Consider the following 14,721-nt stretch of genomic DNA (forward strand, 5'->3'; position numbering starts at 1 on the left):
TGCTTCCCTGATGTGCCTTCACATTACACAGAAAAACAGACCAAGGAGAGGTTAACCCGATATAACTAGGTGCTTCCACACACTGAGGTGTCCAGCCCAAGATAAAAGACCTTCCGGCAATAAAGAGCCACGGGGACAGGGGGTCTCTTATTGAAGTGGCTGCTCCATCGCCCTAATTCGAAGCCCACCAGTCAACAAGTCCCACCCAAAACATTCCTTCCTCAAATGTTCCCTAAGCACCTTCTATAAAGCAGGCACTGCCACAGGCTCCGGAAACCTGGAGTGGAAAACAGCTCACCTGCTTGTTCGGGGAGACAGACAGGAAGGAGTACGTGGTACCTCAGATGGAGATCACACGTGGGAAAATAAAGTACAGATGGGGGTTGTTCTTTTATATGGAGTGATCAGAAAGCACATTTCTGCTATGACAACAATTCATGCAAGAAATGCTGGTGGTTTGGCCCAGGTGGTTATAAAAATAGTTAAGCCCGGTGAGTGTGGTTCAGTGGTTGAGCGCCAACCCAGGAACCAAGAGGTTACCAGTTCGATTCCCGGTCAGGGCACATGTCCAGATTGTGGGCTTGATCCTCAGTAGGGGGCATGCAGGAGGCAGCTGATCGATGATGTTTCTCTCTCACTGATGTTTCTATCTCTCTACCCCTCTCCCTTCCTCTCTATCTAAAAATCAATTTAAAAAAAATTAAAATGCCCATTAACTTTTAAAAAACCAACGTGGTTAATACCTGAATGGTGCTTCTATGTGCAGGCACTATTCTAAACTCACCCAATCCCACACAGCCCTTTGGGTAGGTTCTAGTATCAGCCCCACTTAAAAATGAAGAAACTGAGCAATGGAGAGGTGAGGACGCTTTCCAAGATCACATGGCTCCTACACTCCATGATGCGGAGGGTGAGAGAGGCTGTGCCCAGGACTTGGTGGCAGATGTGACATGGAGTGTGGGGTGAAAGGACAACTCCCATCAGTGTCCCTCACTCTAACATGAACCGACTTCCAAGGATCACCTCACACTTGAAATAACCCTCCTTTAAAAGTTAAAAGATAGTGACCAACCCAAATAGACAAAAAGGTACTTGAAGGAAGCAGAGTGCAGGTGTTTAAAAAAAACAAAACTAAAACTAACAACTATACTTAATATCCTCAGCAATAAGAGGAGATATTATATTCATGAAAAGATTCTATTTTATTTTATTTTATTATTTTTTAAATATATTTTATTGATTTTTTACAGAGAGGAAGGGAGAGAGGTAGAGAGTCAGAAACATCGATGAGAGAGAAACATCGATCAGCCGCCTCCTGCACATCTCCCACTGGGGATGTGCCCGCAACCAAGGTACATGCTCTTGACCGGAATCGAACCTGGGACCTTTCAGTCCGCAGGCCGACGCTCTATCCACTGAGCCAAACCGGTATCGGCAAAAGATTCTATTTTAAAAGTGTGTGGGCATGTGGGAGGGGGATTCCTGGAAATAAAATGTAATAGAAAAAATAAAGGCTCTCACATTGTAGAATGAAGAGAACAAAGGGAGAGAAGCTCATTCCAAGAAATCCAACTCAACTAACAGATGTTCTTCAAAGAAATAACATGTTTTTAAGTGAATATTTTACACGTTTATCATTACGTTTAAAAAATTAGAAATATTTTAACACCTTTAATTAAACAGTACAACTTTGTCTCACAGGTGGAAACTAAATTATTCACACAAATTTAAAAAAGTAAAAAATGAACCTGGTCTTTTGAGCCTAATCATGGAAGCCAGCACTTTAGTTTCTTAATTTTCACTAAGTAATTCTCTTCAATACTTCAAGAATTGACTATATGACAACTGTGTTTAAATCTCATCCCAGTACTTTCAGACAGTACATAGAAATAAATATCCAGAGGAGAAATGACTGGAATTAGTCTGTGTGTGTGCATCTCGCTAATAAGAGAATTCTCGACAGTGCAAGGCAGTGAACTTGGTGAGCAGGGTGGACTGGGCGGTAGGACCCCTCATTCCACAATTAGTCTGCCACTGACTGGCAGTATGGGACTGGATCTGCTACTTAACTTCTCTGAGCCTTGGTTCCTGCACCTGTAAACTTGCATGTCAGCTCTAAGTTCTAGCTATAAGGATATATAATTTCAAAATGTTATGATTCTACCCAGTGCCTATATGGTTAATATTGGTTATAATGATCTTTTGTTAAATGTTAATTTTTTCCTAAATAAGAAATTAGATTACACATTTCTGAACTGCATCAGGCCTCTGGGAGAGCGTTTCCAGAGGACTATTTTGGTAAGTTTGTTATTTCTCAGTGTCTCACTAGCAATCAGTGTGCGGGTGCTGCATTTTAATAACAGTCTGAAGTCAGAGTCAAGTGGGGCTCTGCCTATAACTGCAGGCTGGGTCCTTGGAAAGTAACAGTTGCTACTGACATAAAGAACCATTCTAGAGAGGCACCCTGCCAGGGAGAACCAGGAAGAGGAATATTTTCCTTCTGAAAGGAACACAAGTTGAATTTATTGAGGTTCTGAGGAAGAATCTGCAATGTGAAAAACACATAAAACTTAAATTTAGAGGCTATGTGAGAGGTAACCAACAGACCATAACACTTCTATTTTGCAATAAAAAGCTGAAATTACAAAATTTCACAATTACTATTTGGTTAAAATAGATATTTTAAATGTGTAAAATGACTACAAATTCTCCCTCATCTACCTTCTAAGTCCAAGATACCTTAGAGACTTACTTCCTATAATTAAAAGTTGCAATTATATATGAAACTCAAGTCTCCTGTTCACTATAGCAAAAGAAGGATGTAAGAGGTGTTTGGGATGGACTATGAACATGGAGAACACATGAGAAAAAAAAAGAGCTTTTAAAAATTAAATTATAGTGGTTTCACTTTGGAATAAGAACAACTTCTCTCTCAAAGTTCACTATCATAGATGCTTGAACTAATTTCTTTTCTCCTATTCAAGGCATATGTGTTGCAAAAAATAAAGTCCTGAATTATCTGTACTGGTCTATGAACCTATGATGTTCTTAATCAAACCCATTTAATATAGCAGTTTCTGGGGTAGTTTACTTTTTTTAGCTAATCAAAAGAATACTAGAGGCTCGGTGCACAAAATTCGTGTACTGGGGGGTGGGGGGGATCTCCCTCAGCCCAGCCTGCACCGTCTCCAATCTGGGACCCCTCAGGGGATGTCTGTCTGCCGGTTTAGGTCCGATCCCACAGGGATCAGGCCTAAACCGGCAGTCAGACATCCCTCTCACAATCCGGGACTACTGGCTCCCAACTGCTCGCCTTGCCTGCCTGCCTGCTTGCCCCTAACCGCTTCTACCTGCCAGCCTGATCAACCCCTAACCACTCCCCTGCCAGCCTGATCGACGCCTAACTGCTCCCCTGCCAGCCCAATTGCCCCCAACTGCCCTCCCCTGCCAGCCCGGTCGCTCCCAACTGCCCTTCCCTGCTGGCCCGGTCACCCCCAACTGCCCTCCCCTGCAGGCCTGGTCGCCCCTAACTGCCCTCCCCTGCTGGCCATCTTGTGGCTGTGGGCGCCGCCATCTTTGAGGGTGGGGCAGTCAATTAGCATATTCCCTCCTTATTGGCTGTGGGCACCACCATCTTTGCAATGGCATGAGGGTCAATTAGCATATTCCCTCTTTATTAGATAGGATTTTGTACATCAATGTAAAATGTACAGTTTTGGAAAATAATACAATTATTAATCAATAATAACACAAGAATAAACGCTATGTTTCCCATACTCACAAGTGTTTTGCTCCATCCTGTGTATCAACACATATCGACTAGCTTTAAAAAAAAGTACCTGTTGGAAAATATGAAATACGCTACGAATCCTAGGCTATTCCAAGATCAACTAGCTTGAAAAAATAAACTTTTTAAAAACCAAGATGTTAACATGATGTTGTGCTGAAAAGAAATAACACCAGCAGCTACTATATAGGTCAAGAACCGAGGCCCGCCTGGGATAGTGTGTGCATCTGTGACCCGGGGGACAGGAATGTCGCTGAGTTACAGTGGCTCTAGCTTAGAGTCCTGGCCAGTGGGAGTGCAGGGCAGAACCGGGCATCGGCTGGCACGTCTACACCACAGGTTCTCAGCTCCCAGGGCCGGCATCTATCAGGTACCGGTTCACAGTTTTTACTGATTATTTATACAGGATATTTATAAAACGTAAAGAGGTTACTAGTTATACTGACTTCCAAAGAAGGGGCTGAAGTTAAAAAAAAAAAATCAAAGATATGTAGAGCTGTAAGGGTGTTCTGCCCTGGAGTGTTTAAATTCTTCTGTGGTTACGGAACAGGCACTTCTCCCAGGAAGAGTCTTCAGTACTGTATTCCGGCACAGTGGTCAGGAGTAGCAACCTCTTCACATTTCAGGAACTGACATTAATTTAAATTTTTTAAATTTAAAATTGTTCTTCCTTCCTTAAGTCTCACTGGTTATACAAGCCAACAGATTTCTATTAAATAACTGATTTTGTCAGTAGTAGAAAATAAAATATTTTGTTTTGGGGCAGAGAAATCCCAGAAAAGTATTATAAATACAGATTTCCAGGCCAACCTCCAGAATTCTGATTCAGTTGGTCTGTTTGGGGTTCAAACACCTGCACTCCTACAAATCCCCAGGTGATCTTTTTTATTTTTCTTTTGGTTTTGGTTTATTTTTAAGAGAGGAAGGAAGAGGAAGAGGAAGAGAAAGATAAAAACATCAATGATGAGAGAGAATCATTGATTGCCTGCTTCCTGCAGGCCCCACACTGGGGATCGAGCCCACAACCCAGGCATGTGCCCTAACCTGGAATTGAGCAGTGACCTCCTCCTGGTTCATAGGTCCCCTCTCAACCATTGAGCCATGCCAGCTGGGATCCCCAGGTGATCTTGTTGAAGTGACCCTGTTTTATAAAAACATCTTTACTTTTTCCTGAAACATTTTCAGTTGAACTGATACCATAGCTGGGATTTACACCAAAACAATGGGGTTGGAGCCAGTGAGAAGGGTACATGTGAACAAGATTGACCGTAAATTAAAAACTGTTGATGCTGGGTGATGGGTACATGAGAGTTCATTATATTACTTCCTCTACTTTTGTGTATGTTTGAAATTTTCCATAAAAAAAAAAGAGAAAAGCTCTGTAAAGATCAAAACAAGTCTACCACCATGTTCTGCAAGAGACCTGCCATCAGACATTTGATCTTCACTTTCACCAACTACAGGAGGTGCCCACAATCCCTTTCAACTATTTCCAAAGTCGATAGACCCCTAAAATCACTCTACACTTAAGCCTACGAGGCGTCCCTCACATCCTGAGAGATTAGGGGTCTAACATCATCACGGCACACACACAGTGTGGAGAGGCTGACAAACAGCACCTCCGCCAGGTGATCAAGGGAAGGAAACCAACCTCGTAGGCGTAAGAGTTTAGCTGTAGAGTGATTTGAGGGGTCTGGAAATTCAGTTGGTAGAAGTTCAGATAAAATGTCCGATGGCAGTCACGTTGAAATCATGTAACCATTATATGGTGTGATGAGAATGGTACTTTATCTCTGTGGTGTTCCTCCCAGAACCTATACCCCCATCTAATCAGGAGGAAAACATCAAACCATGACAGCAGAGGGATATTCTACAAAACACCTGACCAGTACTTCTCAAGACTGTCAAGAGCATCAAAACAAAGAACAGCCCCTGGTCGGTGGCGCTCAGCGATTAGAGCATGGGCCTGCGCACCAAAGGGTCGAAAGTTCAATTCCTGGTCAAGGGCACGGACCTGGGTTGCAAGTTCCATCCCTGGCCCCAGTCAGGGAACGTGTGGGAGGCAACCAATGAATGTTTCTGTTTCTCTCTTTCCCCCACCCCTTCCACCCTCTCGAAAAAAATCAATGGGGGGAAAATATCTTTGGGTGAGGATTAAAAAGCAAAACAAAATAAAACAAAGAACAGATTACTGGAGCCTAAGGGGACACAACTAAATGTGGTGTCCTAGAACAGAAACAGGACTCAGGGAAACACTAAAGAAATCGGAATAAAGGATGGACTCTAGTTAATAATAATTATTAGTAATGGCTCCTACTTGAGACAAATGTACTATGCTACTGTACCATGTTAACAATAGGGAAATCTGGGTAAAGGATGTACAGGAACTCTTTGTACTACCTTTGCAACTTTTCTGTAAATCTAAAATTGTTCTAAAAGAAAAAGTTTATTATTAAAAAATAAAACAATTATAAATGGCTTCATTCCAGGCGATGAACTGTGGCTGGATAAAAAGCAACGTTCACAGAAGAATTAGAGGCTCTAAGCCAGTGGTTCTCAACCTTCCTAATGCCGCGACCCTTCAATGCAGTTCCTCATGTTGTGGTGACCCCCAACCATAAAATTATTTTCGTTGCTACTTCATAACTGTAATGTTGCTACTGTTATGAATCGTCACGTAAATATCTGATATGCAGGATGTAGTTTCATTGTTACAAAGTGAACATAATTAAAGCATAGTGATTAATCACAAAAATAATATGTAATTATATGTGTGTTTTCCGATGGTCTTAGGCGACCCCTGTGCAAGGGACGTTCGACCCCCAAAGGGGTCTCGACCTATAGGTTGAGAACCGCTGCTCTAGCTTATACTCTCTCCTTTTCTGACACACACACACACACACACACACACACACACACACATACACGACCCCTGGTGTGATGAACCCCGTTCTCCAGTATCATCTTGATCATCCTCACCCACAAACTTTTATTGATCATCCACAAACCGTGAGATACCATGCAAACGCTAGAAATACTAAGGATATAAGACAGAGTCCTGGCAATCTGGGTGAAGAGGCAGAACTTAAAAGGGCTATTTGCTAAATGGAAACTGTAGACTGTACATTGAATCCAAACCTTTTTGATCACACAGCTCACCCATCAGTAAATTTTCTTTACATTCCTTCCATTTCATGTAAATTTATTTATTTACAAACCATAAAAATGTATTAGTGTACCAATATATTCTATACCTTAAAAAATCACATAAACCAAAATATTAAAAAGGTGAAGATATAGAGTTAAGTTCCAATGTTTTCATCCTGCACCCCATGAACATCCTGTCCCACAAATAAACACTCTAGGAGTTCCTTAGGGTTAGGGATCGCTAAGGACTGGGGGGAAAAAAATAAAAAAGGTCTTAGTAGGGAAATTGAGGCTGCAAAGAGCTCTCAGGTACCTGAGGCATTTCGTGTCAATAGTTCTCATTTTCCCCACTTGAGTAACAACGAAGTCAAATGAAATGTGGAGTTTCTGCACTGTGCTAACCTTTGTAAAAAAAACAAAACACTTTTTGAAATGGCGAGGTTATTTTTCTGATACGCCTGTTCTTTGTGGCAAATAACTGTAATGCCAAGGCATGGTTCCAAATTAGTCACTTGCTACAATTTAAAAATACTTCAACAGTTTGCTCTGACACACCAGTTTTAGCCTATTTCTTCAGCTTTCTCTTACAACAGTGTCTTCGTATGAAGATTCACAGAAAGGTTGAGATTAGAATCTAAAAACAGCCCTAAATGTAGCAGTCTATTTTAAACCAGGAATATCTGTCCAGCTTCTTTCTAAAATATTCTTTTCCTCATGTCAAGTAATAAATACACATTTTTAAAAGAGTAACGTGCAGCTAGGAGGCTGCAAAAATACATGTTTTTAAAAGAGAAGAAAAGACAGTCATAGTCATCTCTCCAAATGACATTTTCTAAGGGAGCCTCGGCACTGTGGGTCCAGGTTGACTGGCTGCCTTCAGGGATGCTTTATGCGAGTATACAATTTTGTTTGGGACTAAACTGAGATTGCTCTCGGTTCCTTTAAATTAAAACCAGCAACTGTGCACATGCAAGAGCTTTAGGCATTTTGATGTTCAAGACCAAGTTTATTACATAAAAGTGGAGTAATCCAGATCATCTTTTAAATTTCTAGCGTAATTCCCCAACATTATAAATTTCAAGAAGTAACACCACCAGCCTCTATTGCATACTTAAGCTAGATTTAAAGGGTTCCTTCTCCACCCATCATAGAACAAATTATTTTGAGTAACAAAGATTTTTTAAATCCAGCAAGTTCTAGGCATTCCACTGAGTTCCCTCTCTGAAGCCATACACTCACCATTCGTCAACTCTATGATAACCCCCTAAATTTACCAATCAGAAGCAATGAAGAAGACTATGTTGTTGAGTGCTCAGCATGTAGCAGATGTGTCACACCACCTCTACCTCACCTGCCCAACAGCCCTGTAGGTAAATATTATCATCATCTTGTTTTAATGATTGAGATCTAAGAAGCTTGGGAGAGGTCAAGTAACTGGCCCAAGGTCTTAAAGCTATTGAAGTGGCACAGGAAGGCCAACGCCAGACCAACTCCAAAGCCCAACTTTCATCTCCCATACCTGCTCTTCCTATGATTGGCTCATGACTTTTACTCTCAACGAGACTGAAAAAGTTCTTCTATGTCCACCTACAAGGACTTAATTGAGCACTCGTTTAACTGTTTCAAAACCCTGGCCATCCCTTACTCACACTACAAAGTCTTTTTTATTATATGTACAGCTGTTATCTAAGTGACACAGCCCACAGGGGACACAGAGGGCCCAAGGACTCTAAATTTCAAGAGCTGCATAAACAGTCAGCACATTGATATCAGCAAAACTGTAGGGATTTGATAACTACAATGCTAATCAGCTACAAAATTGTTGGACAGACTTCCTATTACTGGGCAAATGAGCATATTTAGTTAACCCAAAAATATCACCAACTGAAAGCAATTAGAGCATTCCCAACCTGAATCTCAAGCCTTACAGCCATAAATGCTGAAATAATGTGCATGGAAAGCTTACTGAAAATACTTTTTCTCAGAAGCTGTTATAATAAACACAAAAATTCAAACTGTAGAAAGCACTACCTTTACTTCAGGAATCTTGTTCAAGACACAAGTCCGTTTGTTTAATCTAAAACGAGAGCTGCTGTTTAATCAGCAGCTGGGTCCCACCGGCTTCACCGACTTCCGCGAGGTCCTTTATCTGGAGCTGCTAAACGCTTCCTCTGTGCTCTGTGATCTAATACGCCACAAAACAATGGAAGTGGTTTCCTCGTCTGACCACTACCCTAATATTAATAAACCGTGGGCTGAGAGGAATGCCTTCACCCATACAAGAGCTTTCTTTCTTATGTGAATCTGGAATAATCTTATAAAAGGCACATAATGGGATACTATGATCTGTAGAAAAGAATTTCTTAACTGTAATCTTAGTTCGGCAATTTAACTGTGTGAAAACAGTGGACTTCCTCCCTCTATGAAAGCTTCCTACTGAGGGCCAGCAAGATGTCAGTCTACCTAACAAGGATATTTCTGTATTTACAGAAATACAGATTCTCAGGAAAAGAAGCTTCCTGACAGGGTGTAAGGGACCCAGAGAGAGAGAAAGGCCCAAAATAAAGTGCAACCAAGAAATGCCTTTTGCCTCTAATGGGCAAAGGCAACGACATATTTACAAAGTTTTATTATGATTAAATGGATAAATATTTGTTAACTTCTGAATCTAGAAATTATTTTGGATGACAAAAAAAAACAACCTTGGATAAATAAATTTCAGTTTAAATGCTGAATTTTAGTAAATTGCCTCATTTCTTTCCCCATGCAAATGGGCTGGCAAAGGATAAAATTCAAGTATTTTTTCCAACCTGGTTTTGATAAGCCATGCTTTCTCCAAGACATTATTAACCAATTTGAACTTTAAGTAGAAAGAATGTGGCTAACGAGGCAAAAGACCCCATGCAATGATCTATCCTTAATTTGACGATGGCCAGCCCTGCAGATAATTAAAAGCTTGAGAGTTATTGTTTTCAATGTTTAACTGCTCTTTTATATGCCATATATATTCAAAAGGGTATATCTTTCATAATCAGTGATCTCACTTATGAGGATTAGCTCCAAGGTTCCTTTATTCTCCTTGGTCTAGAATCCATCTCTGCTACCAGGATTAATAATCTCTTCTGGATGGAAACACAAACCCCAAAATCTATGTGTGATTGTGCATCTTTTCCACAAAATTTAACTTTACTTACCTGTCAGTCATAAGCCTCATGTCTAACCATACACCTTCCAAGCAACAGAATATGAAGGGAAAATGTAAAAAGCTGCTATAAATCCACCAAATACTTCTTTATGCTTTATATATGTCAAGATTTGACATTTCTATTTATAAATTAATTTTTCTGATTTTACAGCACTCAAAAAAATTTAGATTTTATTATTTATACCACCATTAAAAAAACACGTTAAGAGATTTATAGGAAGGCAAGTTTCTATAGGTTCCTACATAGGATCCGTTTTTCAAAATATAAAAATATTCGATTAAGTGCAAGTCATTTGGAAACTTCTTGAATCCCTTCCACTCTTTATCCAGTATCCTACTCTGGGGCTAATTTTCAATTTAACCATCAATATCTTTCAATACCAGTATCAACATCTTTCCATAGTCTTTTTTTAAGTGTGTGTGTGTGTGTGTGTGTGTGTGTGTGTTTATTTATTTATTTCAGCGAGGAAGGGAGAAGGGGAGAGAGAGAAATATCAATGAGAAAGAATCTTTGATCAGCTGCCTCCTGCACGCCCCTGACCGGGGATCGAGCCTGCAACCCGGGTACTTGCCCTTGACCAGAATCGAACCCAGAACCCTTCAGTCGCCAGGCGACTCTCTATCCACTGAGCCAAACCAGCTAGGGCCATATAGTCTTTTATAACTTGCCAGATACTTTCTGTGACTCCTACCTAGCCTGCTTATACACTTCTAATAATAGTCACTCTCCTTATCTATCATATCAGAAAACAGAATTCACCTTACAAATATTTGATCTAAGGCAGTGGGAGAAATTTAGCCATTCCTTATATGATACAATGATAATAGTTAATACTCAACTAAAGGACACTCAATGACATAACCTGGCATAGCTCTGAAAATAATTACATACAGCGTTCATTGTAGGCGTGTTTGCAAAATATGTCTTTGCTGGGGACGGTAACTTCCATGTTCATACCCAATTACCATCATTCTAAAATAACCCTCAACTTCAAAAGTATTCCTAAGCAGTTACAAGGCTTGAATCACACAAGCAGGGGGATCTAAGACCTGGGGTTTAGTTATGATTCTACCTACAATTCAGCTGTCACCTTGGGTAGGTCATTTGACACCCCCATGGCCTCAGTATCTTCAAACTAAAAAATGAAGAAATTGTACTAAATTTTCTTTATAGACTATTCCAACTCGAAAATTCTATGATGGTGACAGGAGAAGGCTTGACTTTGGGTGGCGGGCATACAGTGCAATATACAGATCTTGTACACATAGAAACCCACCCCTGAAACCTATGTGTTCATGTTGACCAATGTCACCCCAACCAATTTAATAAACAGAATAAAATAAAGAAAATTCTATGAAATTTCAGTCTCTTCATTTCAAAGATAAGCAGCAGATGATAACGACAAATTAGCCTAGATTTTTTTTTTCCTTAAAAAAAAAAAAAAAGACCCAACTTGGGATGCTTTCTGGGGTTGGTGTTTTATCTAGGAAAATAAACCGCAAATGAAAAACGGCATCGCTAAAATAGAAAGAAAATCACGACTTAGCTAAAATAGAAACTTCAATCACCCTTGGGCCATTTTGTCAATAGTTATTCAAAGGCTGCTACTCTAATCACTGGCTTCCTAAAATAGAAATATGCATCGAGTTGCTTCCTTCTCATGCCCCGAGATTTAATCCGAATAAAAAGCACAGCGTCTAGCAACCGTTTGTAACTTCAGCACAAGCGGCAGGGTAGGGAGGGAACCCCGCAGAGCCCTCGGTCCTGAGCATTTAGTAGCAAGTGCGCGATGAGAGCTAAGAAACGGGTCTCATTGTAAGACGGGGAGACTCGCAGAGGGCAGGTGACATCTGCAAAGGGAAGCGGAACGGCCAGGAGGGGATGCGGGCTGAGGACGTGCAGGCAACAGGTCTGGAGCCAGGACCGCAGTCGGCCCGGGAGGGGGTCGGCCGCCGCCACCCCCTCGCCGCCCGCCCAGCCCCAGCCCCAGCCCCAGCCGCATCGCCTCGCCCCCGCCTCGGCCCTGGGGAGGCAGCCCGCGCCTGCGGCACCAACCTCCCTACTCGCTCGCTCTCCCGGGCCTCCCGCCCCGGCAGCCCCTCCGGTTCCGCGGCGCCGAGCCCGGCCCGGCCTGCCGCCTCCCCCCGGTCTCTCCCCGGCCCCCGCAGCCCGGGCAGCCCGTGGCCGCGGGGCCGCTCACCTGCCTGTTTGCGGAAGTGCACGCCCGGCGCCCCCGCGGCCAGAGCAGCAGCAGAGCAGCACCCCGTGGCCCGGCATCTCGCCCCCGCCGGCCCGGGCCGTCTCTCGGGTGCCTTCGTCCGTCCGTCCGTCAGTGCTCTGCCGCCCTTACGCTGCCTCAGCCGCAACGCGCTGGCGCTCCGGAGCGCGCGTCGCTTCGGCCAACCTCAGCCCGGCTTCCGGTCCGCACCCGCGCTCCGGCCACAGAACCACCATACTTTCCGCCAGCCCGACTCGCACCGCCGCCGCCGCCTCTCAACAGCAGCAACGGCAGCAACCCTGCGGCACCCCGCGCCCGGGCAGCCGCGCTCCCGCCGCCATGATGGGCTGCGTCATGTGACGTAGAGCGGGGGCGGGAGGCCGTGACGGACAGCCCAGCTAGCCAATGGCCAGCTCCACAGGCCACAGGCGGCCCCGCCCATTAACCTGTCAGAGAATGTGTGTCTGAGGGTGCGCCCCCTGCAGACCGAGAAGTGCGTGGGCAGCAGGTAATACCGGCAACTATCTTAAATTTAAAAACACGGGAAAGCATAAAGACAATAAAAAGCACCCGGAATCCATCCTCAATTTCTCTCTCCCTATTTTAAAACATGTTTTGCCTTCGGCCTTTTTTTTACTGTCGGAGCCGTTTCAGGCTCTTCTCCTTAAGGTTGACCTACACATCCTATCAGCCATCAAGGCGCTTTTGGTTTTTATTTCAAGAATAGAATCCCTCTTCCCTCACACCCCCTGACTCAGCTCCTGAGCTCAAGCCATTCCCTTTGCCAACAGTGCCCTCCTGCCCCGTCCTGGCCACCTGGCACACTCCCTCTCATCTGTCAGCACTCACCTGAAGGATGGCGTCATCAAAGAAGGCCGCTCCCCATCCCAGGAGGAATGACTAATGTCTCCTAACGCCCCGCCCCAGCCCTGGACAGACTGCTCCACCAGGTGCCATATTTTATTGTTCCCGTGACTGTAAGCTCCCTGAGGACAAGAGCTGTGCCCCTGTCAGCCGGGGTCCCCCGGGGGCTGGCTCAGAGCAGGGGTTCTCTAAAGGAAGGGTGCCTGTCCTATTCCTGGGAGCAGCTCCCAGGTCCACCCTCTCCCCACCCCAGGACAAGGCCCAGCCAACAGAGGGAAAGGGCAGAGAAAGCATTTTCCAGGCCCAAGTAACATAATCATGGGAGGCCTAGAGGCTGGGCAAAGGTTGGGCTTTTCTGGAAAATGCACTGTAGTCCAGTTTGTGCCTGAGAGGAACTGATCTGAATCTTATCAGATGGGCTCTCCCAACCGGCAGCCGGGAGCCTCCCCAGTTCTCCAAACTCCTCAAACGCCCATCCTCAATGCCCCCTCTCTGTGGTGCTGACCCGGCGCTGGACAAACAATATGTGCCCAAGAATATCTGTCAAATGATCAAGGTGAGCCAGTAAACACCTAAGGAAACAAACACTGGCTGGCATGTGAAATGCTGTTGCAGCGTCCATGGCTATCTGCTGATCTCCATGTAGGAACCGGAAGGAAGGCAAAGGTCTAGGAGAGAGACACAGTCACCCTGTGGTGCTTCGACATCCATCAGGAAGGCAGACATGGAGTCCCAGGAAGCGGGGAACACTCCCGCTGAGGACCGGGAGGAGCCGCTGAGCTTGCCTGCAGTCCATCCTAATGAAAGTGCACCCCAACGCCACGCGCCAGGCCAGGATCGCAGAGGAGGTTGCATGATCATCTGAGCAAGCCCAAAGGTTCTTTGAGAAAACTTTTTTTTTTCCACTTCACAGCACAGGGGTTGAGGTGCACATTCCTCAGAGGCTAACGGCAACCTTTACCCACCCCCCCACCCCCGTCACTCACACCTTTGCCCAGGGCTTCTCTTGAAGGCTCCCGGAATTTATAAAACAAATGAAAACCTGCCGGCTTTGTCTCATTTCACCTAGGAGTCAGAAAATAACCTTTGGCACAAATGTGGGATTAAATCCCAAACTGTGATGGTGGGAGGTATTGCACCACATGTTGCTGTGATCTGCGCTTTGAGGTTATTCACATCGATTGCAGCTGTATAGTAGAAATGCTACGTGATACTAGGCTACTGCACACCTCTTCCCCACTCCACCTTCAGTGATATCATGTCTGTAGCTTGAAGTAAGCCGTGGTGTGAGTCTTTACACCATGGAAATTGGCAAACAGTTCTAATCAGGGCTCTTTTCCTCCCAGAGAGCCGTCTGTTCGGCAACTAGTGGTCTTGCCTAGGGGACCCTCCATCGGGCCTGATGACTGCCCCTTGCTGACCCGAATCTTTTCTGTGGTTGCATTACTTTACTTCGGCCTTTGGCAAATAAGGAGACCACGCAGACTGAAAGCCAGACT

At 44.1% G+C, this 14,721-nt stretch overlaps 1 long non-coding RNA gene across 1 annotated transcript; it reads left to right on the forward strand.

Annotated features, from left to right (window-relative positions):
• Window positions 1-12,623: 12,623 nt before the first annotated feature.
• LOC106698646 lies at window positions 12,624-14,267 on the forward strand. The gene is made up of 2 exons (XR_001350020.2): window positions 12,624-12,866; window positions 13,150-14,267. It is a non-coding gene; the product is annotated as an uncharacterized LOC106698646 (long non-coding RNA).
• The last annotated feature ends 454 nt before the right edge of the window (window positions 14,268-14,721 follow it).

The sequence above is a fragment of the Myotis lucifugus genome, unplaced genomic scaffold (assembly GCF_000147115.1).
Source record: "Myotis lucifugus unplaced genomic scaffold, Myoluc2.0 scaffold_208, whole genome shotgun sequence".
NCBI classification, from domain to species: Eukaryota; Metazoa; Chordata; class Mammalia; order Chiroptera; family Vespertilionidae; genus Myotis; species Myotis lucifugus.